This window comes from Lissotriton helveticus, chromosome 1_1, assembly GCF_964261635.1.
Source record: "Lissotriton helveticus chromosome 1_1, aLisHel1.1, whole genome shotgun sequence".
In the NCBI taxonomy this organism is placed as follows: Eukaryota; Metazoa; Chordata; class Amphibia; order Caudata; family Salamandridae; genus Lissotriton; species Lissotriton helveticus.
The window spans coordinates 71,841,057-71,868,285 of NC_136057.1; the positions used below are offsets into that span (position 1 = coordinate 71,841,057).

The 27,229-nt window shown below is 46.1% G+C and overlaps 1 pseudogene across 1 annotated transcript in view; it reads right to left on the bottom strand.

Annotated features, from left to right (window-relative positions):
• LOC144829073 (uncharacterized) overlaps positions 1-27,229 on the bottom strand; it is a 136,527-nt pseudogene that overhangs the window by 37,801 nt on the left and 71,497 nt on the right. The gene's annotated exons all lie outside the window — the stretch shown is intronic.

The following is a 27,229-nucleotide window of genomic DNA, read 5'->3' on the forward strand; positions in this document are numbered from 1 at the left end:
CGGTGATTTGGCGCGATACAAAACACAGTTACAATTACAATTACAATAAATCGTAAGTTGGGGCTTGAAACACACTTCAATAAATATGGTTAAAAAGATTGTTAAAATATTTACAATATTTAAAAAAAGCATTAAATTGAATTATAACAGCCAGTTAACAATTCTCGCTAGATACGCTTAAAATGGCAGAGACAATTTTTGTCTAATGAATTTTACAGCCAAGAGAAATCTACTGATGCCAAACACAATTACTTGACTAGTGTCCGTAATTAATATTCTACCAGCTTCCTTATACGAAGTTGATCCGATATTACGGCACAATGGCACTATCCATTTCCTTCTTGTTTCTATATAGCATGAACAAAAAAATAGAATGTGAAAAATGTCTTCTCTTACATTATTTGTGCATAAAGTGCATTTATCGTTGCTAATTTTCCCCCATTTTGTCTCGGTTTCCCGAGTTCTTAGTATGCCATACCTATATTTTAGATACAAGGTTTTCGCCAATGGTGGCCGAATCTCATCAAGAAACATTTCAAACTGGGCCACATTTTTTACCATTAAAAATTTTCCGTTATGGGGCCATGCGCTCCAACGTATACTGCGGCATGGCTCACAAGGGCCCAAAAAGAAAGTTTGACTATTTTCTTTGAGGACACGGTCAAAGATTCTGGCTGGCTCCAAAAATGGGATAGACCCAATTTTGTTAACCATGTTTTGACATGTTTAAACCAAGAAATCTTATTACCAGTATCTAATTTCAGAAATTCAACCAGTCCATTTTTATATTCAATTAACTCAGGGGTAATCCACAACCTGATCCATAACAATAACGGTCTTAATATTGCATGTAGATCAGTGCGTCGTATGTTCATATCGAGGAGTAGGGGTAGTAATGGAGTGTTGTTAGGAACCTTTAGTAATCCCCTTATGAACTTGTTCTCCAAGATTTCAAAAGTCTTTCTACACACTGGTCCCCAGAGTTCTGCCCCGTACAAAACTGCTGACTGGACCTTGCATCTAAAGAGCTCTAATGCTGGGGTAACTGCCTTATTTGCACATTTATTATGTCTTTTCAGTATCGGAAGACAATTTTGTTTGAACACAATTTTAGATTTTTCTAATTGGGGTCTCCAATTTAATGATGAATCTAATAGTACCCCCAAATAAGTAAAACTTTGTTCATAATCAAGCTTTTCTCCATTCAGCGTTAGTTTTAAAAAAAAACTTTTGTGAGGATTAAGAGCCATATATTTAGTATTTTTTATATTAATTTCTAACCCTTTTGTGATACAATACTGCTGGAAACTATCTAATAGGATCTGTAGGCCCCGTGGTGTTTGTGAAATGAGAATCGTGTCATCCGCAAAGAGGAGGGACGGAACTCGTTCCCCCCCAGGCGAGGTGAGTCATTGTCACAATTCTCCATATAAACTGCAATATCGTTAACAAAAAGGGAAAAGAGTGTAGGCGCCAGCACGCACCCTTGGCGCACTCCTCTCTTGATAGGGATTGGATCTGTGAGTTCACCATTTGGGCCCCATCTTACCCTAGCATAGTTATTCTGGTGTAACCCAATCACTAGTTTCAATAGGTCACCTGGGAACCCCTGCTTTTTCAGTGATTTCCACAGTAAATCACGAGGAATAAGGTCAAATGCTGCTCGTAAATCTACAAAGGTAACATATAAATTACCTCTGCGGATGATGACATATTTCCGATACAGGCAGCATAGCCTTAATATCTGATCGATGGTCCCTGTCTTTTCCCTGAACCCTGCCTGATACTTAGATAAAACCATGTTTTCCTCCAGCCACGTATTTACGCGGTTTAAAATGTGCCTGGCATACATTTTCTGTGTTATATCTAAAAGACTAATGGGGCGATAGTTCGCTGGCTCATCTCTATCCCCCTTTTTAAAAATAGTGATAATTTCTGCCCCATCCCATGTATCAGGGATATGGTCACCAGCTGCGACGACATTAAACAAATGATTTAAGTAAGGTGCCCAGATATCAGTATTATGCTTATAAAGATCACCAGGGATCTTATCCAGACCAGGGGCCTTCCCTTGCTTAACAGAAGCAATTGCTGTTTCAGTCTCTTGTATATCAAAGATAACCAATGGGTATTCCTCATTCTCTACCAGGGTTTGTATTTGATTTGGGTTTTCTGGGAGCTTTTCCTCTATAATTTGGGCTGCATATAATGATGTAAAGTGATCAACCCATATGGCTTCGTTTAAGAAAACCTCCCTCGAACCTTTATCTGGTTTGTTCCCATTGGCTACTAACTCCCAGAACTGCCTGTGATCTTTTGTTTTTGCAGCTAATAACATACTGGACCATAAATCCTCATCCCAGGATGCTTTGGCTGCAGCTATTATCTTATTGTAGCTTTTCCTTTTTGCTTTGAGTTCTACAGAGCCTTTACTTTTTACTGCATTAATCAGGTCGGTTTTGGCAGCTCGGCATTCCCTGTTAAACCAGGGTTTGCCTACAGGTTTTGCATTCACCAACCCGCTCCCTTTCCTAGGTTTTTTAGTGATAAGGTCTAACAGTTTTTTACAAAAGGATTTATGCAGTCCAATGAATTCACCAGGAGTACATTCATCCACATTATAAGATTCGAATATATTCACAAATGTGGAATAAATGTTAGCCAACAGATCTTCTCTTTCAAGAATGTATGCCCATTTGACGGCCCTTCGATTATTGCTTAATACGACATTGTCGCAAATTAACGGGGCTACTGGGCTAAGTATACCCTCAGTAACACCTTGTTCATTCAGCATACTAGACAAAAAACTCATTTCCAACGGAAAGTGATCGCTCTCAAAGCGTTCTCTAACCTTTAAGTCATTTGTACATGGCCACAAATTAAAAGAAACAGAAACATAATCTATCTTGCTCCTACAATTCCCCCTACTAAAGGTAAATGCTTTCGGGGAGTCTGATGGCATGCGCCCATTGCAAGCCCTTAGACCATGGCCTGTGACCAGCCTTGTGATCTGGAGGGCTAATGTGGTCCCAGGAACAGTTCCATTATTCAGTACTGGTATCCCATTAGCAACATCCTCATCCTCGTACAATTTAGCCATCCCCACAATTGGCTCAAAATTGCAATTCAGATCACCACATAAAATGATACTTCCATCTTGATCTAGAGTGTCCATAAACATTTCCAATTTCTCAATACATGGTGATTCCCTATTGGCGGGACATGGTCTATTGTACACATCTATCAGGCTTATCACCCTCTTATCTCTTGTTGTTAGTTTCAGACCAAGTATATCTAAGGAATCGGTATTTAACATTTTTACCCCCACATCAATGGTTGTACTGGTCCATATTACCAACCCTCCTGAGGCTCGCCCTCTTACTGAAGGGACGGCCGCCACTTGGTAGGTTCTATATCCTATTCTATGGACCTGGTCCGTGGCCCAGGTTTCCTGTAGCACACAGATATCAAATGTGTTCATATAGATGTTCCAATCAGGGTCACACATTTTTATACCAACCCCAGCGATATTCCATGAAACTAATGTTATCAATGGGGGTCCCTCTTTTAAACAATGGGTACTAGATTTAATAATGGGGAGTAGATTTTCATCAACGATAGTACAGATATTCACGTACCTATCCACTAATAACTCGCTATTTTCACTATCTCCTTTCTTCAAATCACATGGCCCCATGGTTTCTTCGTGCCCATTCCCTACCAAGTTATTGCTATTGCAAACTTTTCCGCAGCCAATATCCTGGTGATTAAGTGGTATATTGACCCCCCCAATGAATGAGTAGATATTCCTTATTTGCGAATCTCAATTTGAGATTAGCAAATAAGGAATAAGTGGGATTTGCAAAAAGATTTGCTAATCCTACCTACATTTTGTTTTTCAATTCTCTAATTGCGATTCCCTAAATATCGCAATTTGAGAATCGCAAAACGAAAATTACCTACATATGCCCCTGAGTTTCTCTACAATGTCAGTCCCTGTTGGCCAAATCCTGCTAGCTCACAGTACCTCACATGAACTCCTAATCTTTCCAGAGTAACATGTGATTTTGGCAACTTCAAACATGACCCTCTATCCCCAAGGGCACTGTGGAAATGGATCCTCCTCTTTTGTTATTCACTTACTCACTCATGCATGCCCATAGTAAACATAAGAAAGACACAAAGAAAGTTTACAATACATTTATTAAAACTATCGAAGTCTATTATGAAACAAATGTACTGCAATAATTAGGTAGATGCAACTAAACAAAGTATTTTGAATTTCTAACAGACTGCATAGGACAAACATCCCAACCATTGCAAATTATATATCTGTCTAGTTCTACCCTTATTTTGTGAGCATAGGGATATATTTGCGGTCTCTGGGATTGGTCTAAGCCCCCATACATGGTGTATGTAGTAAGGTGGGATCACTGAAATAATATCGAGGGACAGAATATCGACCATCAAAAATATCGTTGACAAAATATCGACAGTCAAAATATCGAGTTTCTATCTACAAACAGGTAAGTACAAAAATATCGAGTTAAAAATATCGTTTACAAAAATATAGTTGTAAAAAATATTGTATTTACTAAAAACAGTGTTAAATTAAATTAATATTAATAATTAATTACTAAAATATACTTAAAATTACTTAAATTAACTTATAATAATTAAATAATTAATGAAAGTTAATTAAAAAAAAATTATTTTATATTTATTAAAACATATATATATAGTAACAAAATATAATAAAATAATACCCAAAAACTGAAAACTGACCCTGAACCCTAAAAATACCCCTTTACCCAAAAACCCAAAACTGACCCTGAACCCTAAAAATACCCATTTACCCAAAAACTGAAAACTGACCCTAAACCCTAAAAATACCCCTTTACCCAAAAACTGAAAACTGACCCTGAACCCTAAAAATACCCCTTTACCCAAAAACTGAAAACTGACCCTGAACCCTAAAAATACCCCTTTACCCAAAAACTGAAAACTAACCCTGAACCCTAAAAATACCCCTTTACCCAAAAACTTAAAACTGACCCTGAACCCTAAAAATACCCCTTTACCCAAAAACTGAAAACTGACCCTGAACCCTAAAAATACCCCTTTACCCAAAAACTGAAAACTGAACCTGAACCCTAAAAATACCCCTTTACCCAAAAACTGAAAACTGACCCTGAACCCTAAAAATATCCCTTTACCCAAAAACCCAAAACTGACCCTGAACCCTAAAAATAAAAACGAATTTTTTTACTATCTATATTATATACTTACATATTTTCACTTTCTATATTATTTACAGTCGATATTACTTCACTTACCTTAAAAACGATATTTTGGCTGTCGATATTCTGTCCTGTCGATATTTTGTCCAAACGATATTTTTGACTCGATATTCTGTCCAAACGATATTTTGGAGTCGATATTATGTCTGTGCACCAGTAAGGTGGTCTGCATGTGGAGTGTAAACTTAGTTTTACGCAGAGTTGCATGTCAGGCACTGCTGTCATTCCGGAACAGTCCTCTCTGTCGGAATTCTCCTCTCTTCATCCAAGGGGATGGAACATTATTTATAGGATAAAACTATTGTACTGGAGATGCCAACATGTTATGGATAAATATTAAGCGCTGTTGATAAACTAGCAAAGAATACAGTTTACCAAGGTATGTATTCTAGACGGCCTTGTACAAAATGTGTAGATAAAATCCCACGAAGAGTTCCTGAATAACAAACATAGGAACTCGTTGACTGGAGGCCAGTCAACCAGCCCATGGAGAGTGCTTGGGGACCTGGGCCATGACAGTTGGCAATTAGCTGCAGGCCAGCAAGCTCCAAGCAAAATCCACCAAGTGATAGTCCCCTTCCTAGAGCACAACAAGCCCCAGGCCACGACAAGTCTGCAGATAAATCAGTTGCAGCCCCCGCTCCAATAGTATTCTTGTTAATGTCCCCGCTTCGAACCAGCGTATTATGTTTCCTAACCCCTAAGCGTCTTTAACTCCTAAAAGGCAGAGCCCCAGTGGTTATACCCACAATGACCTATGAAGATGAGATCAGCTCAAAAGGCCACCTTTGAAATGCACGGGTCCTCTCTAAATGTTGTCATGTCTGACATCCTACCCTGGGAGGCTTGATCAGTATCTTCAGTGAGGCCACAACCCTGCCACTTGGAATGCAGGTACCAATCCCACCCCCTCTTAACCAACACAGGAAGGCCCCTCAGACTGAGAGGTCTACAGTATACCTTGAGCCCCTAGTTTAGACCTGTCTTATCAGAAAATGCACAGATGTAGCCATCCCCCAGCAGCCAGCTGTGAATTGGAGATAGGTGGATAGGAATACAGAGCCATGAGTACAGACATTCACACTTTCCCAAAGTGGTATTTCCACCGTCATAATGTCAAATTCACTCTCACCACCGGAGCAGGTTCGCCATTACGAACTCATCGATATAAAACACTATACTGACTCTCTTCTGCATGCAGGAAATCCAGCTCACTAGCCTTCCACAGATCCCTCAGGCCAATCCAATACGAGGAGCAGGCCCTACCGTACCAAACACACTACTCAGTGCCATTCACTACCAGTGTATGTAGAGCACACACACACATATGCCCTACCTCTTCCCGACACCGCATCCTGTCCCCAGGGAGTACTCAGATATAGCAAAAGACTTGCAGAACCTTGGTAAGTGTCTTCTTAATTGCCGAGCCTAGTAACAGTAACCTGCACACACAGGCCCCATCATGGCAAATCTGTGGCACATTTAAACAACTACCTCTGTGGGTGGCACAACAAATTCTGCTGCCCCAAGCAGGAGGAGCCCTAATGTAAATGTAAATGTGGGTGTACTTGTAAAGCGCACTGCGACTCCATGGAGTATCCTGGCGCTGAAGACCGCTGGGGAACCCGTCCTGGTTTTCCCTGTGAGATGGTCCCTTTCTGGGTATCTCCAAGGCGAAACCAGGCATCCCCGGCGTCTGTGGGGGGCCGTTGTAGAGATGAGGCAAGCTTAATGCCCAGAGATGCCGAGTGTGTTCCCTGGTTAGAGTAGGCACTGAGGCGAGAATTATCAAGTCCGTTTTGACCCGGGTCCACGACCCTGCCGCGTCGGGAATTGAACCCTGGTCTTGGGATGTTCTCTGCTTACAGGTCTGCCGCCTCTAACCAGTTAGCCACATCACTCCACCAGGTATATGTCTTACCTCTAGACAAGGTACTTACAGCTAACTCAATTTAGCCAATCATGTATACACTAATCACCAGTATGTATATGACAAGCACATCACTTTGGCACTGAATGGCAGTGTAAAAAGCAATCAAAGTCCTTAGGCCAGTACATAGATCAGCGGAAAACCAGGAGGGACAAAAGCAAAAAAAAGATAAAGCACCCTAGAAAGAGCCATCTCCAAAAGAATTTATTAGGATTTGTATGTTTGATACAAAGGTAACACAGATCCACATTTGTAAAGCGCACAATCACCCGTAAGGGTCTCTAGGCGCTGGGGGCCGTCGGGAAGATTAAGCAAGCTATTGCCCAGAGTCACATGGTGCTGGGCTAATCTGCTGCCGGCACCGGGGATCAAACCGTGATCCTCAGATTCCGGAGTCAGTCACCCTAGCCACGGTGCCACACCTCTTCCTCTGGGCAGTATATGCATAAACACATTTATAAAGGAGGACGGTTGAAACCTGGGACCTCTTAACTATAACTCTTGAAGACTCACATTCACGTAGCACTTAAATCACATTTTTAGCTCCCAACATATAATTCAACTTTTGGCAATCTATAAATAATGTTCATTACATCTCTTTTCCTGGCCATCTTTTAGTTCCCTTCCGTACAAATTTCTTTCTTTCACATTTTGGCTGATATCTATTAATGACTTATCTCCACCCTTCGTGTGTTTTCTCTCTGTATCACTCTTATTTCTCTTCTCTGGCCTCTTCACGCTTTTTCTGCTCGCTCATCTTGTTCTCCCCTTCCTAGTGAAGTGACAATTAGAGCAGAATGACTTCAAGAGTCTTGGAATACTTCATGTAGGCTTCATATCATAGCACAATCCTCATCAACACACCGTTGATGAGAGAGTGCAGCAATCCCTTGTAGCATTGTCATACAAGTAGCCCTGGTTGCTTGTGCAGTCACACATTTGAAAGTCATGCTGAAGTCACACTCAAAGCTGCCCAATTCTTCCAAAATATTGGGAAGAACTAGAACTTCACACATGACTTTGCTCAGACGTCTGCCGTGTGCCGAGTAGCACCTGACTATTCTGCACAGAGCTGACCCTCTTACAGCAAGTGATCCTAAAGATTTCTGTACAGAGAGGAGAGGCCAAGAAGAATGACTGACAGTCCCGCCACCATCTGCTAAGACAGACACCCTGCAAAAAGACTCACTGTAGACGCGCCTCATAGACACACACAGCCTGCAAAGACAACTCCACCCTGTTCAGATGCACACACATCCAACCTGCAGAGGTACATTAAAAACACAGACGTGTATCTTCCACTGCTTGAAATGACTCCTACCTGGCAGACCCAAGGTCAATGCACACACACACACAATCCCTGCAGCAGACACAACCTCTGCAGCAGATAATGCTATAAGCCAACCTATGCCACTGGAAACTATTGCAATGGCTGAGGTTTTACCTAGACTGAGATATGAAAACAGGGGCAAAGGGGCACAGGGCAGCAGGGGAGCCTTGACGTTCAGCTGCCGGGGGGACATGCTTTTGACACAGGGGTACAAGTGGGCAAGTCAACAAACTAACAGCGAGAGCCGAGCAAAGAGTGTTCACAGATTTCTCAAGGAGCGCTAAGATGCAGTGCAATGTGAACATATTTTTCACAGTGCAGTAAGATGCAGTGCAGCGTGCACAGATTCCTCATAGTGCAGTAAAGTGCAGTGTGCAGAGATCTGTCACAGTGCATTAAGATGCAGTGCAGCGTGCACAGATTCCTCAATACAGTAAGATGCATTGTAGTGAAAGAAACCTTATAGTGCTGTAAAGTGGAGGGTGCACAGATCTGTCACGGTGCATTAAGATGCAGTGTAGCGTGCACAGATTCCTCACAGTGCTGTAAGATACAGTACTGCTTCCACAGATTTGTCATAGTGCAGTGAAATGATGTGCAGTGTACACAGATTTCTCACAATGCATTAAGATGCAGTGTAGCGTGCACAGATTCCTCATAGTGCAGTAAGATGCTGTGCACCGATTCCTCACAGTGCTGTAAGATGCAGTGCAGTGCACAGATCCTCTCTTTAAAACAAATGATGACCACAAACACCCCCAGGGCCGGACGGAAAGGCCTCTAGAGGTCCCTGGATAGAAGAGCCCGGCTACTGAAGGAGATTTCCTCCAGGATTATTCAGTCTATTTCTACAAACACAGCACAAGTTGCTGACAATCTCCTACCTGAGCAGAAACCTGTGCAGACATTTCCAGGCTCTCTCCTCCTCCTATGGCTGGGGTGGGGCTGGGGCAGCTTTGGGGTCTGGGAGAGGTGGTGGAGGGGGCTGTGTGGGTCTGAAGATGAAGATAACTGCCAGTCCTGCCAAGTGTCACACATCTCGCAGTAAACTAATGCATTTTAAGTTAGGTTACCGCATTGCCGCATGTAAAACAATTGTCACGCAAGTCAGCTTACTTAAAAGCGGAGTGTATCATCAGTTTTCATGGTTCGTAGAGTCCGATATTTCGAATGGTTAAACTTTAAGGAAACACAAAGTAGGCAGCGCACAGCTGCCAATGCGAGTTCTGCTGTGCTTTGTTGTTACCAGGCTGGTTTACCCTGATTGGATGGTGTTTTGTTTGTGTTACGTAACTTACGTAGGTAGACTGACCTGACTAAATCGCCCGGTACATGCGTGCAGCGGTATGGCCTGCCCTCACAGGGAAGCTATGTTTACTACTCAGCAGTCTGTCACCGTGCAACATTAGTGCTGCTAAAAGAATAAAGTTAATCTAAATCAGTCAATGTCTGCCTCGTTTTGAAAGACAGGGACCGAAAGGATTCAGTCGGATCAAACAGGAAGTTTTCAGTTTAAAATCTCAGCTGCAGCCAGTGCGGGCCACCAGGAATTGCAGCCCCCGGAATCAAATTAGAGGACAGGGGAGTCCTCCTCAACACATGCTATCTTCCCATAATGGGGGTGCGGCAGAAGCAGGAGTTTTCTCTGGAGGCTGTGTCTGGTCACAGTAAGAGGAGGTGTAGACAGCGTGCTACACCATGCACTCACTCTTCAAATGTGGCAAGTATTTGCTACAATTGCGCCGCTGGGGACGTCACATCCTGCTGCCAAGAACCGCGAAGTTTTGAGGAAGGCACGCCTCCGCTCTGGCTGGTTTGCGGGAGGCTCTGCAGTAACATTAGGCAAGAAAGAAACCTGTTGGCAAGAGATTCTCTCGAATTAACCAGGGAAACGTCATAAGCTAGCCTCTGACAGTATCAACTGGAAAAGTTGATATCTGTTCAGACAGTGGACTTTCACTTTCCGGAGAGATCAGAGAGCATGTACCCGGTGGACTGTCTTGACTGCGTGGATGAGAAGATGTACTCTGCAGCAGGAAGAGAGGCCCCGCTGCAGGGTGATGCGTGAGAAGCTTGTCAGTTCTAAAACTGACGGCAAAGCATAAATACAGTAAGTCTGTTTAAAATGACAGAAACTGTTTCTATCTGCTAAAGAGTACATGCAGTTCTCTTAAGTTATTAACTCGTCCAAGTAAGTTAACTGTGTAGGTGGCGTTGTGCCGGACCCGGGGCCTCTCACTATACTGGTGTGGCATTTCAAAATACTACAGCCAGCTGTGTGTGTCTCACAGCCTCTCCGGATGCCTGCCCAGCAATCATTGCTGTAACACATGTGCGGACTGCGGCGGCTGGAGTCCGTGAGCCAGCTTACTCTGATTCATTTATGGTATATGCCCGAGGCAGCTCAGCTTTGTGTTAGGGCCATCACATGCGGTTTAGGGTCATATGGTTCTGCAGTCTAAACGCTAATCCTTTCTCGTTTTGGTAATAATTCTTAGAAGAGCCATGTGACCTATTTTTTAGATGTCTGCTTTTTATTGTTTTGTAGTGTTGGCATCTGAGGCTGATGTTAGAAGTTACTTGAAAAGTCTTACTTTCCAGATTACAGCATTTGCTTATGAATAAGGTGGCCCTTGCAGTGACAGCTTTACAGACTCCGTTCACGCCAGTCCAACAGATAAACCTTTTCCCATCACATTCATTTTTTGCATGATCCTGTCTTGGACAACAGACACCACATGGAAAAAGTGATTTGTTTTATTCTCCTTGTTTTTACATGCTCCTTATCTTTTATTTTTGCCTAATTATCTTAATTTTCGCCTTTTTCCTTATTAGTCAATACATTATTCTATCCAAAATTCACAAGTTTATTATACAACCAGCATTGTACAAGGGCAGCAATTAAATAGCAATAGAATAAAACACATACTTATGAAATATGTAAGTATGGGAATGGTCTTCAAAGCTTTGTCATATGAAGTGATGCCCACCCTCTTCATAGCTGCCAAGGTTTCAGATTGCTATGTGTGACATTTTTTAGTTGTAATTGTGAGTCAGTCATCTCAGGCATTTGCAGCAGTTTTAAGATCTTCTTAAAGTTTCTCGATGCTCAAGTGAGTCTAATTTCAAATATTTATACGTTTCCCTCGTCTTCATTGCTTGATTTTCTGCTTGCAAGACAGTGTTACTCCTAGTAGTAGAAATGTCACTCATAATTACACTGAAATTATGAAAATGTCACACATAGCAATTTGAAACCTTGGTGTAGGAAGGTGGCTACCTGACTATGGTTACCCCAGATTTTTTTACCTGTGTTTAGCTGGTTTTTTGACTTAGTTGACCTGGTTCCCTGCTAATCAGGGCCCCAGGCCATCTGCTCTCTCTGTAAAATGGATTCCATGTACCCTAGGTACATACCACAATTGGAAATGGACTCCTTGTCAGCCCCTGTATAATGCACTATAGGTGCCCAGGGCATAGGGGCCACCAAGGCCTACCAGGGGCTGCAGCATATCTTTTGCCACCCCTGGCTGGTTCTTAAATTGACACAACTGGCTGATCACTCAGCTGGGGTAAGGTGGTGTAATCACCCCTTACTTAGATATAGTATACCTATATCTAAACCTATATCTGGACACATATTAACCTGTGAGCCACTCCTAGGGAAGGCCTCATCAATCCTGGAGGCAGAGTGCGTGGTTTAATGTGAGATGGAGCTCTAGCATGAGCTGAGCCTGTCTGCAGCTGTCGGGAACAACTCCCTAAGCTGTTTCGGGATAATGCCATACCATATACTCTTAAGTGCCTTATAATCCTCGCGGTTATATAGCAACTCTGGTTTGGCTTTATCAAAACATGTTGTGTAAGGTGTCATACGATTTGGAATACTATCCCCTCGCCAGTTCTGGCGACGGGGATAGCATTCCACCCCTCTAGAGGGGTAAGACATGTTACTTTACTTAAATGCGGTTAATTTCTAAAAGGACCTTAGATCCACAAAATGGATGCCTCTGCCACAAACAAGAGTCTGACCCCCTGCAGCTGACCGAAACTCAGCCAAATGGGGCCTGGACAAAGGGTTTCCTGTCGCAGGGGGGTGTTACCACCCTCCAGACAGGAGATAGTGGATTGTAGGAGGGAGGTTTGAAAGAAACCAGACACTGCTTGGGGCGCACAAGGCTGCCCCTTGCATAATCCGGCCAAACCGGTTCTGGGGCACTCCAGCCCTCGTGCCAGGGCGGCCTGGATCAAAGGAAAGGGGTGTATCCACCCCCTTCCTGGGTCCCACCCATAGGAGGGGACCTAGCAGGTAATCCAGCCCCCCAGATTCGAATAAGAGTGGGAGCAGTGCCAAGACACTTCAGATTATCCTGACGAAACATAAGAAACGAAACTCCGGACCCTTCGACATCCTACTCGACGTAGAAGCCCGAAGAATCTCCCTTGTGGTCAAGGAGTGACCACCCTGTGCAAACAGGCACCATCCAGCCATCGACGTCTGCTTTGTCGCAGTTCCCGCCGGAACTCGAGCGACAGAGATCAACGAGATCAAGCTTGCCTGCCTTCCAACAGCCCGATCCACAGTCCCTGCAGAGCTGAGACCCGTGGAGGCGACCGGAAGCGTGGGGCACGCCATCTTGGAAAGACCACGAGACGCTGACCGTGCAGCCCATGAGTAACCCTCGAAGCTGTACACCGGGGTTTGAGAAGCCCCAACCCTGAGCCACACTTGCACCGAAGTTCCGCCCTCCACACTCGACGAGTGCTGCGTTGTGCCCTTCTGCTTCTTTTGGCTCAACGCGTTGGCCCGGTCACTTGCCAGCCGGCCAGTGGCCCCTGAACCGATGAACTTTGAAATTCGACCTGCAAATCTCGTTGCTCCAGATCTGCACCAGCTCCCCTGAAAAGGAGCCCCCACTCTGACCCTCCTGGTTTGAGTGAGAAGCAATCTCCCGGTTCCGCGTGGATTGCTCTTGCCAAGTGTTGTGTGCTCCAAACTCGAAGCCGACTGCGCCGACAGTGAGAGCCCTCGTGGGACAGATCGTGACCCGCTCCTGGACATCGCAGATGCCCCAGAGCCCACGTGACAGCGGAGAGAAGCTCCTCGACGACCACCTGATTGCGCCCGACATTGCCTGGTTCCGTCCTGGTTCCACCCTGGTCACTGCTGAGTGACCCAGACTCTGTCCCCTCTGCTTTCAGGTACTTTTCGACTTGAGTCCACCCTTGGACTCCACCGGACACTTCTCTTTCACCCCGCCTGCAGCCCTTTCAGCTTCAAGCACCAAGAGCCTGCGTGACGAAACCCGACTCAACTTCGACCCTGTGCACCCGCTTCCTGTGGGTGAGGTAACTTTGCTCCGCCGGTGTTCCCACACTGGTACACATCTCTAGGGTCTGTGTCTTAAGTTTTGTTCCTCTAGGTTCAGCGGAAGTGTCCTTAAACTTTAACTTTACAACTTTTACGCACCATTGGTTAACATTGGTGCATGCGTGCGCTTTCCGCACTGCACCCGAATCCCGTGGGCCTCTCCCGACTTCAGCACTGCTTGTCCCGACTGCTCCCAGCGATTCCCTAGGCCCTAGGCCTAACCACTGTTCGATTGGTATCTCTTATACCACTTGTTTAGTATATGGTTTGAGTGGCCCCCCGCCCTCATCCATAATTGTGCAACTTTGTATGTTTAAACTGTGCTTTTGATTTAACGCTTGTGCCCCTTTATTCATAAAGAATACTGGGGATTGTTTTTAGTAATAAATACATATATTTTTATAATATATACTTGTGTGGTGTCCTTTCATTTGATATTACAGGATTGTATGTGGTAAAACAGCTCGCTTAACACAACCTCTTAAGTTAAGCCTTTAGGCTGCTTAGTCCATGCTACCCCTAGGATAGCTTGTCTAATAAGGTTGACTTACAACCAGGCACCATAAGGGATTGTTTGGTCTGATAACAGGTGGTTCCAGAATTGGAAACATCACCTATCAGGCCAACTTCTCACATTGGTGAGCAGCGGTGCGGATTTGAGCTTGCTTTTGTTTTACTATTACAATCTTTTATCAAATTGAAAGATCACATCAAGTACCTCTAGGTACATATAAATCAAAAGCTTAGCATATTTAAGTTCTACTGAACTTAGTAGTTGTAGATTAAAGGGATTAGCACACCCTGACTACAACTCACTAGCAAGGTACAGTAGGGAAACACTTAGTGTAGGTAGGTGCATCACTTACACCACACTAGAGTCATGTCTGACACAGGAAAAGCCTCAGGGTCTGCTCCTGTGACAGTTGACCTTACCAAGGCAACTTCCAGCTATGACAAATTAACCCGAAAAGACTTGATTGCCTTGTGCATCTCAAGAGGGTTAAAAAGGGGCAGAAGTCCCACCTGTCCTATCCTGATAGCCATTCTAGAACAGGATGACTTAGAGAAGGCGAATGAAGTTCCCTTAGAGTCAGGAGATGGAGTGAACCCCCCTGTAACTGATACCACTCCAGAGGAGGAAGAAGAAGAGGAGGAAGAGGAGGAGGACTCAGATGTAGAGGACCCAGAAAAACAGGATCGGAGGGGTAGCCAGGTTATAGTTGCCAGGCTTAGCCAGGCCAACTTAAACCTACTTGGGAATGGAGAGGGCCAGCACCTCCCCAGACCCTATAACATTCTCCCAGGCAACAGAAGGGTGAGATCTCCAGCAGGGGACTCTCATATTTCTAGTGCCTCAAGAGAATCTCAGAGAGGGATGACCCCTTCTCAGAAAAAAGAGCATGAGGCAAGAATGAGGGCTGTCAAACTCCAAATAGAGAGGGAGGAGGTAGCCTTGGCTCAAGCTAGACTTGCCTTGGCAAGAGAGCAGAAATTGTGTGGCTTAGATGCCACTGGTGGCAGCAATATTCCTAAAGAGAAACCCAGGTCCTATGATAGTAGAAACCTGACAAAGATTGTGCCCCCCTACAAGGAAGGGGATGACATCCACAAATGGATAACTGCTCTTGAGAGAGCCTGCATGGTACAGCAGGTTCCTGAGGAACAGTGGGCCGCAATCTTATGGTACTCCTTTTCAGAGAAAGGGAGAGATAAGCTCCTCACTGTTAGACATGAGGATGCAAACAATTACAAAGTCCTGAAGAGTGTTCTGATAGATGGGTTTGGCTTAACCACTGAACAGTACAGGTTGAAGTTCAGAGACACCCAGAAGACACAGACACAGGACTGGACTGATTTTGTAGATTGTGCTACTAAGGCTCTGGAGTGTTGGCTACATGGCAGCAAAGTACATGACTTTACAGGATTGTATAATTTGATTATGAGGGAGCAGATCCTAAGTAATTGTCAGAACCAGCTCTTACACCAGCACCTGGTGGACTCAGATTTGACCTCTCCCCAAGAATTGGGAAAGAGGGCAGATAAATGGGTCAGAACCAGGATTGGGCCTAAGAATCAGGACAGTAACCAGAAGAAGGAGTCTACCAAGCCTCAAGATAAGGGTGGGGATAAAAGTAAAGAAAAGACTTCCCCAGGGCCCCAAAACTCCAAGAATGGGGGTGGGTCCCAAGACACTTCTTCAACAGAGAAAAAGCCCTATTGCCATGTCTGTAAGCAGGTTGGGCATTACAAAACAGACAACTGTTGTCCCAAGAATGGCAATAAAGAGAATATACCTCCAAAGCCAGCTCCAACACCTCCTGTTACTGTCAGCAGTAATCCCCCAGGAAGTGGGAGCACACCCAGGAATCTGGGTGGGTTTACTTTTGGAGCCCAGGAGGACCCTGGCCTATCCAGGTCCCCATCCCCAAATAATCTTGTTTATGAGACTGGCATGGGGTTTGCCAACTTCTCTGATTGCCCAAATACTTTGAGCAAATATAGACAAGAACCCATCATCAATGGTTTGAAAGTTGAAGCTTTTAGAGACACAGGGGCTAGCATCACCATGGTGGCTGATGGTATAGTCCCCTCTAAGCAACTTTTACCTGGTGCCACATACCAGGTAACAAACATTGATGGCATCCAAACAAATCATCCCATGGCAGTAGTAAGTCTCAGCTGGGGAGGTGTCACTGGCCCAAAGAGAGTGGCAGTGTCATCAAACTTGCCTGTGGACTGTCTACTGGGTAATGATTTAGAAATCTCAGCCTGGGCTGAGGTTGAACAGGAAACCCATTCTAGAATGGTGAATTCCAATGGAAAGGTTAGTGGGGCTGTACTAGCTACAGCCCCAATTCAAGATGTCCTTCCTGAAAAGGTTGGTAGGGCTGAGCAACTCTCTGCCCCATCTGTAGAAAAAGCTCTTCCTGAACAGAATAGCAAAGCTGTTATGATAACAGCAGAAACCCAAACTGAGTTCCCTCCTGAAAAGGATGGTGGGGCTGTGATGGCCACAGCCCAAACTCAAACTGATATGTGTGTTGTGAAACCTGAAATGATGGATAACTCCACACAAACTGAGAGCATGGAGAAGGAAGAGAAATCTCCCCCTCGCCAGACTTTAGGACAGGATCAGCCTCCTCAGGGAACTGATCTTACCCCTGATGAAGGAACTGCCCCAGAGGTGGTTGGGCCTAGCCTGACAGAGCCTCTGATGTCAGTGGACCCTTCTCAGGTGGGACCCAGTCTGGAGCAGGTAACCTGCCCCTCTCCACCTTGCCTTAGTCAGCCCAGGGCTGCAGAGGACAAGAAGGACAGTGAGACCCAGAGGGCCCCCTGTCAAATAAAGCACCCCCATCAACAGATTAGGGGCACCAAAACTAGTAGCCCTAGTGAGGTGAAAACTTTAAAAACTCCTGAGGGAGCCCCCTTAAAAACAGTTAGGGACCTCCCACAGATGGATTCTGTTGGGCACAGCCAAACCTGGGACCCAAAGGGCCCAAACCTGAACTGTCCCTCCAGCAAGCCAAACAGAAGGACCCAGCCTCCAGCTTTAGGTAGCCAGAGGTTGACCCTGGGAGCACTGTGCAACCCAGTTAAAGAAAGAAAGGCACCCATGGTGGAAGATAATTTGAGGAAGCTGAGCCCTAAATTAGTGGAGCCTCACTAATATACTCCATATCCAAACCAGCCTTTAACTTTGCATAAACACACCCAAGGTAGTGATTCCCTATGGTGGAGACCCTCTAATAACCCAAGGGTGAGGGACTGCTTAGTGGACCATGAGACAGGGGGTACCCATGCTAGTGCAGGTACTTCCTTATATGGCCACTCAGGCAATATAGGCTTACCTGGCCAAGGATAGCCTTATCTCCTTTCGTTTGGGGGGGGGGGGTTGTGTAGGAAGGTGGCTACCTGACTATGGTTACCCCAGATTTTTCTGCCTGTGTTTAGCTGGTTTTTTGACTTAGTTGACCTGGTTCCCTGCTAATCAGGGCCCCAGGCCATCTGCTCTCTCTGTAAAATGGATTCCATGTACCCTAGGTACATACCACAATTGGAAATGGACTCCTTGTCAGCCCCTGTATAATGCACTATAGGTGCCCAGGGCATAGGGGCCACCAAGGCCTACCAGGGGCTGCAGCATATCTTTTGCCACCCCTGGCTGGTTCTTAAATTGACACAACTGGCTGATCACTCAGCTGGGGTAAGGTGGTGTAATCACCCCTTACTTAGATATAGTATACCTATATCTAAACCTATATCTGGACACATATTAACCTGTGAGCCACTCCTAGGGAAGGCCTCATCAATCCTGGAGGCAGAGTGCGTGGTTTAATGTGAGATGGAGCTCTAGCATGAGCTGAGCCTGTCTGCAGCTGTCGGGAACAACTCCCTAAGCTGTTTCGGGATAATGCCATACCATATACTCTTAAGTGCCTTATAATCCTCGCGGTTATATAGCAACTCTGGTTTGGCTTTATCAAAACATGTTGTGTAAGGTGTCATACGATTTGGAATACTATCCCCTCGCCAGTTCTGGCGACGGGGATAGCATTCCACCCCTCTAGAGGGGTAAGACATGTTACTTTACTTAAATGCGGTTAATTTCTAAAAGGACCTTAAATCCACAAAATGGATGCCTCTGCCACAGACAAGAGTCTGACCCCCTGCAGCTGACCGAAACTCAGCCAAATGGGGCCTGGACAAAGGGTTTCCTGTCGCAGGGGGATGTTACCACCCTCCAGACAGGAGATAGTGGATTGTAGCAGGGAGGTTTGAAAGAAACCAGACACTGCTTGGGGCGCACAAGGCTGCCCCTTGCATAATCCGGCCAAACCGGTTCTGGGGCACTCCAGCCCTCGTGCCAGGGCGGCCTGGATCAAAGGAAAGGGGTGTATCCACCCCCTTCCTGGGTCCCACCCATAGGAGGGGACCTAGCAGGTAATCCAGCCCCTCAGATTCGAATAAGAGTGGGAGCAGTGCCAAGACACTTCAGATTATCCTGACGAAACATTAGAAACGAAACTCTGGACCCTTCGACATCCTACTCGACGTAGAAGCCCGAAGAATCTCCCTTGTGGTCAAGGAGTGACCACCCTGTGCAAACAGGCACCATCCAGCCATCGACATCTGCTTTGTCGCAGTTCCCGCCGGAACTCGAGCGACAGAGATCGACGAGATCAAGCTTGCCTGCCTTCCAACAGCCCGATCCACAGTCCCTGCAGAGCTGAGACCCGTGGAGGCGACCGGAAGCGTGGGGCACGCCATCTTGGAAAGACCACGAGACGCTGACCGTGCAGCCCACGAGTGACCCTCGAAGCTGTACACCGGGGTTTGAGAAGCCTTAACCCTGAGCCACACTTGCACCGAAGTTCAGCCCTCCACACTCGACGAGTGCTGCGTGGGGCCCTTCTGCTTCTTTTGGCTCAACGCGTTGGCCCGGTCACTTGCCAGCCGGTTAGTGGCCCCTGAACCGACGAACTTTGAAATTCGACCTGCAAATCTGGTTGCTCCAGATCTGCACCAGCTCCCCTGAAAAGGAGCCCCACTCTGACCCTCCTTGTTCGAGTGAGAAGCAATCTCCCGGTTCCGCGTGGATTGCTCTTGCCAAGTGTTGTTTGCTCCAAACTTGAAGCCGACTGCGCCGACGGTGAGAGCCCTCGTGGGACAGATCGTGACCCGCTCCTGGACGTCGCAGATGCCCCAGAGCCCACGTGACAGCGGAGAGAAGCTCCTCGACGACCACCTGGTTGCGCCCGACATTGCCTGGTTCCGTCCTGGTTCCACCCTGGTCACTGCTGAGTGACCCAGACTCTGTCCCCTCTGCTTTCAGGTACTTTTCAACTTGAGTCCACCCTTGGACTCCACCGGACACTTCTCTTTCACCCCGCCTGCAGCCTTTTCAGCTTCAAGCACCAAGAGCCTGCGTGACGAAACCCGACTCAACTTCGACCCTGTGCACCCGCTTCCTGTGGGTGAGGTAACTTTGCTCTGCCGGTGTTCCCACACTGGTACACATTTCTAGGGTCCGCACTGCACCCGAATCCCGTGGGCCTCTCCCGACTTCAGCACTGCTTGTCCCGACTGCTCCCAGCGATTCCCTAGGCCCTAGGCCTAACCACTGTTCGATTGGTATCTCTTATACCACTTGTTTAGTATATGGTTTGAGTGGCCCCCCGCCCTCATCCATAAATGTGCAACTTTGTATGTTTAAACTGTGCTTTTGATTTAACGCTTGTGCCCCTTTATTCATAAAGAATACTGGGGGATTGTTTTTAGTAATAAATACATATATTATTATAATATATACTTGTGTGGTGTCCTTTCATTTGATATTACAGGATTGTATGTGGTAAAACAGCTCGCTTAACACGACCTCTTAAGTTAAGCCTTTAGGCTGCTTAGTCCATGCTACCCCTAGGATAGCTTGTCTAATAAGGTTGACTTACAACCAGACACCATAAGGGATTGCTTGGTCTGATAACAGGTGGTTCCATTATTGGAAACATCACCTATCAGGCCAACTTCTCACACTTGGCAGCTGTGAACTGCACAGACAGGCTGGGGGGTCCTTGCTCCTCTTCTGCAGGCTGGACACAGAGTGAGAGGCCGGAAGTTATATCAGCATCCGCTGCTGTCTCTGCCACGCTGACCCGGAAAAAGAACCCCTTCTCCCTTTCATACAATGTGCTTAATGCTGTGGCTCCCAAACTGTGCGCCGCGTCGCCCCGGTGCGCCGTAATATGGGGCCAGGGGCGCCGCGCACACTAGGGTGACCAACTGTCCGTAAATTCCACGGGCCTTTTATATGTAATTTTGGTCATCACAGGGAGCAGCGCTGCTCCCCTGTGTGAGGCCTCACCCCTGCTCCTGGAGGCGCCTCGCACTCCTCCAGGAGCACGAGAGCAGCCCCTCCCGCCAATTGTCATTCAGTATGCTGCTGATTGCCACTTACTGAATGTCAATGGGGCAGTCTGGGGGTGTGACACCATGTGGCGGCCTCCTCCTGCCTCAGAGTACAGAAGGGCATTCTGTACGATAAAAAGTAAAACGCCCATGCTGCAACGACTTCATTCAAAGAAGCCTGTAAAATAAGTTTAAAAGAACAGGTTATCGTTCTCTCACTGTCCTGTCATTTTAGAACTGAAGTATTTTCAATATTGTATTCAGCAAAGCCATGGTTGCTCCTTTTCTTTTTAAGGAACTAGCAACCATTGACAAAGCCAATAGTCCTGGCTTGTTGAGGTGTAATGATACTTGCTGTATTATATATCTGGATGCAATGACAGAGACAACATAATACCAGTGAGGCGGAACACTATGCTAAGCACAGATTTTTAGTCTAGGTGTTTTAAGCTGCGCTCTTAATTACGTCAAACACCCCATTTGAAGAGACCCCCCAGTTCTTTTACACCGCTTAAAGCCCTGGAAACAACACCATGTTACAGTAACCTCACATCCTGGCACTGTGCATCATGCATTACTTCTACGTTTTCAGTCTGCCTATGTGCAGGGGCATAGTGAACTCTCCACCAGCCCACCCCTTGCTGTAGTTCATTCTTGATGGGACTCTTCTGCCTGCAACTCTGCAAACAAAGGCTCAGCTCATAATGTGAAAAGGTGGGTGAGTAAATAAGTGAAGGAATCTCTGAATGGCTGGATGGATTACTGAAAGGATGAATGCATGAATGAAAGGGGGAATGGATAGATAATGAAAGAAAGGATGGATGGATGAGTGAATGAATGGAAGTATGGATGAGAGAAAAGGTAAATAGATGGATGCATGGGTGGAAGGGTAGATGTATGGGTGGAAGGGTAGATGGATGGGTAAAAGTGTGGATGGGTGTGTGAAAGGATGGATGGATGAGTGAAAGGGCAGCTGATGGGCGAGTGAATTGGTGGATGGATGTGTGAAAGGATGGAAGGGTGGATGAATGAAAGGGTAGATGATGGGCCAGTGAATGGGTGGATGGATGAATTGATAAGTGAAATGGTGAATGGATGGATGAGTGAAAGGGTGGATGTAAGGATTGATGAGTTAGTGAAAGGGGGTAGATGGACAAAAGGATGGAAAGATGAGTGAAGTGAAAGGGTGGATGGATGAGTGAACGGATGGCTGGATGAGTGAACGGATGGTTGGATGAGTGAAAGAATGAATGAGTAATAGGATCAATGGATGGATTCATGAATGGATGAGTAAATGGGTGGGTAGATGGATGGATAAGTGAAAGGGGGATGGAGAGAGAAAGGGAGGATGAATGACTGAAAGGGTGAATGGGTGGAAGGATAAATGACTGGGTGAATGGATGAGTAAGTGAATGGGTGGATGGATGAGTAAGTGAATGGATGGCTGGGTGGAAGAGTGGATTCATGGATGATTGTACAGATGGATGGGGTGAAAGGGTGGGTAGATGAATAATGGATGGATGAGTGAAAGGGTGGATGGAGGGATGGATGAGTGAAATGATGGACTGAAGGATATATGGTGGATAGGTGTGCAAATGGTTGAATATAGATGGGCACACAGATGGAAGGACAGAACTTTTTAGTGTAAAAAATAAGCTGGGGATACTGATTACGACAGACCAAACTCAATGTTCCATTTTCTCAGAGCGGGTGTCAGTACCAAAAGGTACTGAAAGCAGCAGCAGGCATAAATAAGGGTTTGGGACCAGGCACTCTGTTGGGGAAAAAACGATGGATTGGGATGCAGCCAAAGTGATTGCCAGTGGATGAGATTAATAATTCAAGCATTCCAACCAATATAATACCTTCATTGCGTCCCAAATACTTTAAGGAAGATAACAGGAGGTACACACCACCCACCCACCCACCGGTAAAAAAATGGTGGGGAGCCACAGCCAACTGACGATTAGGTCAGGGGAGCCACAGGTCCAAAAAGTTTGGGAACCACTGGCTTAATGGATTTCAACAGCAGGCGCGGAGCGCCCTCTGGTGGCCAATGACAGAACCGCCGGCGCCGGATGTTGTGTCAAGGACGAGGGTTATTTAAAGGTCACAGACATGTATGCCCTGCACTCAGTTTGTCTCAACCTTGGTTCAAAAAGAACCGTGCATATTTCAGACTCCACAAAATGTGCCTGTATCAATCAATCAGTGCTGCCACAGGCCCCAGAGAGCATTGATTTCTGATCAGAACTAGAACGAGTCCAGATCAGAATGTCTGCAGGAAGAAAGGGGAAACATGCTGAATTATTAGTGTCTCAGATGCCTTAATTATGCTGCAAATACAACAAGCATTTGCAATGCAATAGGTCTCGCATTATGAAAGTTTGAGCTATTGGTCTTGTAAATGAATTTTTTTTTATTTATGTGTTGATTTTGAAAATAGCTAAATTAATAGCTTTGTCATTTTCAGTGCCAATAGTTATAACTTTCGCACATGTGACGACTATAGCATTTGTAATGCAACATGTTTTGTATTTACGTGACTTAGATGTATTGATATTACAAATAGCAACGGCTTTTAATTTTTTAAAATAATTAATACTTAAATAAAAAAGTGTGGAACTGACTTTTTTAAATACAGATTTTCTCAAACAAAAAAAAAAAGCCTTTAATACTGTGGTACTGCCTCTTGGGAATTCCAGTTTTTTTTCAAACTTATTTTTATTGCAACGCTTCACAAGTAGCCCTGGACTTGGTCATCATAAACATTTTTCATTCGCCCCATAAGAGCTATATAATAATTTACATCTCAGCGGTCTATGTAAGCAATCACGCTCTTCGCTTTGTGGTGCATAGTTACAATGTGGTGATCTGATAAAGTTCACGCCTAGGAGAAATACATGCAGGGAATTCCAGTTTTTAAGATGTATTTATTCATCTGTTAACACAATGTGTTTCCAATTTTAGGCTGCTTTTATGGTCACTGACCGAAATCAAGTATTGAAAGAAAAAAAAGAAAGAGTGGGCACAACAGGAGCTAACGGACAAATGTTACACCCGTAGTTTCTTGGGTTCAACTAGGGGAGTAAGGTAAAATGGTGCCCATCATATCTCAAAGATATTACTTTGCCTGGTGCTAGCAATAGTGTGAAATTTGAAAATCACACCGCATAGCAAGAGTGAAGGTATTGTATAGTTGCATATATATGGAGATTCATACACGTGACGTGGAGCCACGGCCGGCCTTAAGCATAGACGAGCCGGTCCCCTGGGGAGAGGGGGGGGGGCGCGCATTCTGAGGGGCGCATGGAGCTGTGTGCATTAAGCCCGTGTCGCCTTGCTCCAGCGTGGCTAAGTCCTTGTGTGCTCGTTTCTGTCCAATTTCCCCGGGCGTGTTTTTATTTTTTCATAACTACCGTGGGCAGTGTTTATCACTTCCCCATTACCCCCTCCCTTCACCGCCTCACCCCTGCTGACACCAATAAAACAATCATCGCGGTGAGGCAGCTAGGCAATCGGTGATTTAGGGGTGCTGGGGGAGGCCTGGAGACGTTTGTGTTCAACTGCTCAGCCAGGGACAGACCAGCGAACCTATCGCCTTTGTTTATACAGTACTCCCGATGCCCCTCGGGATATGTTCGCACTAAAACAAGACTGCAAAACATGTCTGTAGAGCTCATTTCTTCTCTTATGGCAAAATCGTACTTTAAAGCCAAGGTTATGAATCATACCTTGCAGGTGCAGCATAAAGGCAACTGACAGCAGAGTATGTGTGTCACTTTATGAAATACAGAAATAAACATGCATCGCTGGGGTGGGGTCTTCACCTCTGATGCCAGCTTGCTCTATTCGGTCACGACACCGCTTTTGTACTTGTGGGATTCCAACTGATATCGACTACATTTTAGGAGTTGTAGTCACCGCTTTCACTAAACCAACATAATTAATACCTCAGGGGCTGCCGGATCTCGCGAGAGCGGGTGCCGCGGGACGGGAGCAGCAGGCTCGGAGCGTCCTGCACAGGCCTCTGCAGCAGGGGACATGGAGCAGCAGCAGGAACCGGAGACCGAGGCCGCGCCCGCGGGGAGCCCGGTGGCAGTGATCTCGGAGGTGGCAGAGAGCCCACGCTCTCCCAGGGCCGGGCTGACGCGAATCTGTGACTTGCTGAAGAAAAAAAAACAGAAGTCAGGCACTTTTGCCTGAGACGGGGGCGGGGCCTGCAATCCGGCAGGAAGTCCCGCCCGCCGCCACAGCCGCCGCCGCCGAGGAAGAAGTGGAGCCGGCCGACTGATGGCCTCTCCGCATCCCGGGGCTCTCAGGTGCTGGAGGGAGCCCCGGAAGTGAAGTCCTGCCCCCTGGTACCAGCGCTGCCGTAGATGACACACTGAACACGCCGAAAGAGCCCGGTAAGTGGTGGGGTGGGGGTCGCGCGTGTGTTCGAGTGTGTCTGTGCGTGTGTCTGTGTGTGTGTGCGTGTGTCTGTGTGTGTGCGCGTGGGCTTGAGTGTGTGTTTGCGTGTGTGTATGCAGTGTGTGTGTGCCTGTGTATGCCTGTGTATGTGCGCATGCGTGAGTGTAGATTGTTTGCGCAAGGGAATGTGGACAGGAGAGGGGCACGGCGCCGTGTGCGCTCACGAGGTGAAAACTGAGCTACTCTGCGCTCGTGCACCCTTTCCTGTCCACATTCCCAGGAACGGGTAGCAATAGATGTCGAAGCAGACTCTGCTATCAATGCTTACGCATTGAAGCAGGTCGTGCTTCGACCTAAAAAGAACTCATTCAGAGAGTGACAAAACAGGTTAAATATGATCTTGTATAGATCAAATGGGAAGAGAAGTACAGAGACAAGAAGCAATTCATAAAATATTTAGAGACCTCGATGCAACTTTATATTTCAAGTGCTGGTAACCTGAATGCGAAAAGCATAAAACCTTTCTTAGATGATTTATTCTTTCCCAAGTGCTGTAGTGTATATCACGGAAGGCCTCACAGCCCCCATCTCACAGCAGAAACTACTCCAGGCTGATTGTTCCCATCTTACCTGGGAGGGGGAGTCCTCCTTGACTCTGCCAAAAATAGACCTAAAAAACTATTCGAGCTCGTCAAGTCTCCGAGCTGCTCTCCCCCTTCTTCCGAGGTGGAGGATCCTACTAAGAGAGCAGCGGATTTCGCTATTTTCTTCGATGAAAAAGTGAAATCACTTGTGGATCAGGTCGCGCATCCTACACCTCCAGAGGAGCGCAAATCCTTAGCCATCTGGCAGAGCTTTGATCCCCTATCTGAAGATGCCCTTCTCAAGTGCATACGAGAAACAAAGCCCTCCAACCATTCTCTTGACCCTATCCCCAGTGCCATTGCCTTGGACTTCTATACCCATTCCCTTTCCTATTGGGCCACTCTGATCAACCTCTCCCTCTGACAAGGCTCCCTGCCTGTCCCCTTCAAAACTGGGCAGGTCACCCCTCTGCTTAAAAAGCCTACTGCTGATGCGAAGGACCTCAACAACTTCCGCCCCATCACTAACATTCCCTTCCTTGCGAAGGTCACAGAAAGATGTGTAGCAAAACAACTCTCTCGTCATATCAAGGACAATGATCTTCTTGACAAGTGTCAGTCTGGCTTCATGCAAAACTGCAGCACTGAAACAGCCCTACTGCAAGTGGTTGATGACGCGCTGAGGATACTCGATGCGGGGGGGTCCTGTCTTCTAATTCTCCTGGACCTTTCTGCAGCCTTTGACACTGTCAATCACAACACCCTCCTCAATATCCTTCAACAGAGAATGGGCATGGAGGGCACTGTGCTTAAATGGTTTGCATCCTTCCTCTCTGACAGATCCCAAATGATCAAAATTGCGAACAGTCTTTCTTCTCCTGTGGCGGTAGGTCAGGGTGTTCCTCAAGGCTCTATACTTGCACCCACATTGTTCAATCTCTACTTAGAACCACTGGGAAACCTCCTAAGCAAATCCGGGATTCACTACCATCTCTATGCAGACGACACTCAACTCTACCTCAAGGTTGCCTCCACCCATGATCTCTCCTTCCTAAGCTCTACTCTGGACTCCATCCAAAACTGGATGTCAACTCATCAACTGATTCTGAATCCTTCCAAAACTGAATTCCTCCTCTTCTCCTCCTCACTCTCCCCCCCCCCCCCGGTTCAATCATGGATGGATCAGCTGAATCTACTCAACACTAAACCCATCATTGTCGACGGCGCAAAATCCCTTGGAGTTATTCTAGACCAAAAACTCAATCTAACCCCCCACATCAAATCTATTGCAAAATCTGCTCGTTACCAACTGCGCCTTCTTTGGGGAATCAGACGCTTCTTCCCGGAACAGGACCTTATAACCCTGGTGCAATCGCTGGTCCTCTCCAGATT